General features: G+C 39.8%; 1 pseudogene; it reads left to right on the top strand.

Moving 5' to 3' along the window:
• The first annotated feature begins 670 nt into the window (after window positions 1-670).
• Window positions 671-1383, top strand: LOC129688818 (40S ribosomal protein S6-like; annotated as a pseudogene).
• Window positions 1384-5246: the final 3863 nt, after the last annotated feature.

Genomic DNA, 5246 nt, shown 5'->3' with positions numbered 1-5246 from the left:
GGAATCCCTGAACAAAGCTGCAACTTATGTTTTGATGTTTGATTTAAACAGTAGCTTTGGTAGAAATTGCCATGAAATGTTGGACTCCTTAAGGAGCCTTTGTGTTGAATGCCCTGAATGGAGCCAGGGACGCACAGCTACTTGGCAAACATAAGGAAAGTGAAGAACAAACTGCTACAGTGAGAATTGTATTATACACAGAGGGGATGAACGTCAGATTACTTAGCCTCTAAGAAAACAGTCACAAAACAAACTGCAACATTTGTAGTGTACAAAGAGGGAAACAGCTTTTTGCTGGCCTCGTGGAGGAACAGCACTTGTAGAAGGCTGGTTCAAGCTCTGCAGTGGATTCTATCAGATATCTGAAGTTCTGTATACGAAATGGGGAGAAGGAGGCCTGGTGATAAGCAAGTGATCAGAGAAAATGATGGAACAAACGGAAGCTGCTTGGCTCCTCAGAATCACATTAGTTTGATTCAGTATTATAGGCTCACCTGGTTGTGAGTTTTATGTTCCACTAGCAAATTATCCTTAGGTGCAGGAAACTAAATGGTACAGACATGAAATAACCCATTTTAAGAGAATACTAAACCTTCTATTTGTTTGTTTGTTTGTTTGTTTGTTTTCTGTGGTGTCTCCCACGCGGTTAGCTACGTCAAGACGAAGCTGAGTTATCTCCTTCCCTGCCACCAGCTGTCAGAAACTCACTGAAGTGGATGATGAACACAAGCTTCGTACTTTCTATGAGAAGCACATGGCCACAGCAGTAGCTGCTGATGCTCTGGGTGAAGAGTGGAAGGGTGATGTGGGTCCCGATCAGTGGCGGGAATGACAAGGTTTTCCCATGAAGTGAGATGTTTTGACCCATGGCAATGTGTGCCTATCCTTGACCAAGGAGAGCTGGAGAGAGGAAGCCCAAAACTGTTCATGGATGCACTGTAGATGCCGATCAGAGTGTTCTCAACTTGGTTATTAAAAAAAAGAAAAGGAGATAAGAATACTTCTGGACTGACACACTCTACTGTGCCTCGTTGGCTGGGAACTGAGAGCTAGTAGAATCCTAAAGCTCTTTAATCCCTCTAAAGAAAATTATCTCCACCAATGTGTTGTCAGACAGCCCTTAAACAAAGGAAGTAAGAAACCCAGGACCAAGGCACCCAAAATTCAGCGTCTTGTCGCTCCACATGTCCTGCAACACAAACACTGACAAAATGCTCTGAAGAAAAAACGTACTAATAAAAACAAGGAGGAAGCTGCAGACTACTCTAAACTTTTGGCCAAGAATGAAGGAAGCCAAAGAAAAACACTAAGAACAGATTGTCATGAGAAAGGCTGTCCTCACTGAGAGCTTCTACTTCTAAGCCTGAGCCTAGTCAAAAATAAAACTTTAAGAGTAACAAATAAATGATAATTCCTTGACAGATAGAGAGGGAGAGAGAATACTAAATACCCAAGACTTCACATGTCTGAGGGATACTTTGACTCTCTGAGAAGGCTTTCAGTAGGGATCATAATCCATTTAGTTTGCTATTAAGCATACTTCAGATTGATAGTTTATAAACAACCAAAATATTTTCCTCAAGTTTCCAGACACTGGGAACAACAGTATCAAGAAACTAGCTGATTGGAAGTTTCTGCAGTATAGATAGCGCCTCCTTGGTATCTGCACGTGATAAAAGTGTCAAAGAATCTGCAGAGGCCTCCATGTAGGGGGACTCACTTCACTAAGAGCCCCACCCTAATGATCTGTCCATCTCACAAAGTCTCCACCTCTAAATACCGTCACTTTGGTGATTTTTTTTTTTTTGAGATGACTCATTCATATGATACTATAATCACTCCTTTGAGGTGAAAGGAATGTTTTCTTCATCACATCAGAAAACAAACACAAAATTTAAAGGATGTTAATATGAAATCTACATTCTCAAATCTATTTTATGAAGAAGTATTACATATTAGGGATTGGCATTATAGACTTATTGCAGTAAAAATGATTTTTTTCTTTCTTTATATATTTAAATATTTATTCTTATGCCTTTCAGTGTTTATTTTTTATTAATAAATTTTATGTTTTTATATTAATCACAGGTTATTTACCTTGTATCCAGCCCTAGCCCCCTCCCTCATTCCCTCCCAACCCCATCCTTCCTCCCTCATCTCCTCCCTGTCCCTCTCTAAGTCCTCTGGCTTAGACCCTAGTTTATCAGGTCTCATCAGGACTGGCTACAATATCCTCCTAAAAAATAAAAATGTAGTAAGAGCCAGGTGCAGGCATAGTGGTGCCCACATTTAATCCTAGCACTTGTTAAGCAGGTAGATCTCTGAGTTCAAGACCAACCTGGTCTACAGAGTGAATTCCAGGACAGCCAAGGCTGCACAGAGAAACTCTGCTTTGAAAAACCAATAAAACAGGGCCAGATGAAAGGGGAGGAGGTACTCCCCAATCCGTGGACTTGGAAAGGGGCAGGGAGGAGCTGAGGGAAGGAGGGTAGGATTGGGAGGGAATAAGGGAGCAGATACAGCTGGGATACAGCGTTAATAAAATGTAACTAATAATAATAATAATAATAATAATAATAATAATAATAATAATAAATTAAAAAAACAAAAAAGTAAGGAGCATTTGACAAATACTCTCCAGCTGTTTTAAGATGCAGCTAGAAATACAACTATAAATTTTGTGTTGATAACAAGCAGGATTAAAATTATTAATTTTTAAACATTAAGAGCCACATTTCTCCAGAAGCAAGATTGCCCAGTGTGTAAAGGTGCTTGTTACACAAGCTAAATCTCATAACCAACACAGAAAAGAGAGAACTGACTCCCCAAATTTATCTTCTCTCCTTCTCATGTATGTCTTGGTGTACACATGCTTGAACTCAGACAATTGCATATACATGCATACACACACACACACACACACACACACACATGCACACACACAAACTAAATGAAGTTTTTAAGTGTTTAACAAAGAACTATATTGTTATATTAACTATTTCATTGGTGTTTCTTTTTCACTGATAGGCAAATACCTGTGGCTGACATATAGAGTACACCAGAGCCTTGTGCAAACGAGACAAGCTGTACCATTGAGCTATACACAAAGCCAAATTTGTTTTCAAGTAAGAGATTGCTTGACTGATCAAGACTCAAGTGAAGTTTCTTCCAATTTTGGTCTTCGGAGTTAGAAATAGCATCTTAGTCTTATACTCAGAAAGGCAGACAAGAACTGCTATGACTGTAGTCCTCTAACAGCAAAGGACAGTGAGTTATTATTTGAAACATATATGGAAGAGTTTCCAGTTTTTAACCAAGTAGAGCATCTTCATAATTTCTCAAATTAGGCTTCCCGTTTTAGTAAATATATTTAGTAGACTTTATAAATATAACACATGCTCTGTTTGGGAGTAATTACTTCTATAAAGTGTACTTTGCCCTCAATAAACCAATGTTGTGATCTGGTGTAATTTATACACATTAAGCACCTTTAAATAAGTTTGGCTTTTACTAAATTGAACATGTTTTAAATGATGTATGTATGGAAATTAATTAGTTTGTGTGTATGTATAAGTTAGAAAAACACTGCCAAAAAACAGCACTCTAAGAAAAAGAAAAAACTGTAAAACTGTGACTACCTTAAGAAGCCAATCCCTGCACTGAGGAAAGCAGGTCTAGTCTCCTGGGAAATGTGATAAGGTTATAGTCATTTTTTTCTCTGTGAGTCCTCTGTTGTATGTCTCAGTGCCATAGCTCCAAAAAAGCTGACGTTATCAGCAGCACTGGGCTTTCTAAGAACAAGTGTCAGGAACCAGATGCTCCTAATGGAGTGAGAAGTGCATCTATCACTCTTATAAAGCTCATACTCCGTGCTGTGTCACTCTACAGAAAGTCCAGATTAGGGTGTCTGCTTCTCTTTACCCTCTGCACATTGGTTTACCGTAACCCTAGCTTCTTCCCTCTCCCCAAGCGCTCCAACTACATCTGCAATAAACTCCAGTTTCATACGCCCAACGGTGGACACTACCCCACTATGGCCCTGCAACAAAAACTCAGTTCAAGGCCTTTCCGTTCAGATGTGTGTCTGCCAAGACGCGTTATCTGTGCGGGAATAGTTCAAATCTTCTTCAGCCTGTTTGATCAAATAAATGACATTCCATAACACTCTTTCTCTTCCCATTGTGTCTGCAGATACTCTTTGATATTCTCCTTAAATAAAGAAGAAGCTATCAGTGTTATGAAATCTTAAATATCTAAGAGGTTCACGGCTAATTCAAGAACTAGAGAGAAAGTAAACAGGGTCCTTATGTAACAGTAGTGTACACTGGTTACTGGTAAGAAGAGAAGAGACCAGCTTCTGCAATATCCCCAGGACCATCTCGAGACTTTTCAAACACACAGCAATCCAGGAGCTGATGAGATACTGTCCGAAGATCATGTGATGATTTTTACAAGGTCCCTACTACCAGTATCATCATCATTGTTATTATTAAAATTTATTCACTTTATATCCAGGCCATAGCCCCTCCCTCATCCCCCGGTCACAGGCTCCCTCCCTTCTTCTCCCTATGCCCCTCCCCTAGTCCACTGATATGGGTGGTCCTCCTCCCCTACTAGCCTATCAGGTCTCATCAGGACTGTCTGGGTCCTCTTTTTCTGTGGCCTGCTAAGGCCTTTCTGACAGCTAGCAGTGATCAAAGAGCAACAGGAGCTCCTGCCAGAAATAGCCCCTCCTCCCTTTACCTCACTCAGGATGATCTTTTCTAGTTCCATCAATTTGCCTGCAAATTTCATGATTTCCTTGTTTTTAATAGTAAAGTAATAGTCCATTGTGTAAATGTACATAATTTTTGTATCCATTCTTTGGTTGTGGGACATCTAGGTTGTTTCCAGATTCTGCCTATTAGGAATGAAGCTGCTATGAACATGGTTGAGCAAATGTGTTTGTTTTATGGTTGAACATCTTTCAGATATATGCCTAGGAGTGGTACAGCTGCATCTTGAGGTAGCACTATTCCTAATTTTCTGAGAAAATGGCGCATTGATTTCCAAAGTGGTTGTGCAAGTTTACATTCCCATCTGTAGTGGAGGAGGGTTCCCCTTTCTCCACATCCTCTCCAGCATGTCATTTGTCACTTGTCACTTGAGTTTTTGATCTTGGCCATTCTGATGGGTATAGGTGGAATAGCAGGGTCATTTTGATTTGCATTTCCTAGATGGTTATGGACATTGAACATTTCTTTAAA

Source organism: Psammomys obesus, unplaced genomic scaffold (genome assembly GCF_907164565.1).
Source record: "Psammomys obesus unplaced genomic scaffold, mPsaObe1.curated_primary_1811, whole genome shotgun sequence".
NCBI classification, from domain to species: domain Eukaryota; kingdom Metazoa; phylum Chordata; class Mammalia; order Rodentia; family Muridae; genus Psammomys; species Psammomys obesus.
The sequence above is the reverse complement of the archived record's forward strand: the minus strand, read 5'-3'. Positions and strand labels throughout refer to the sequence as shown.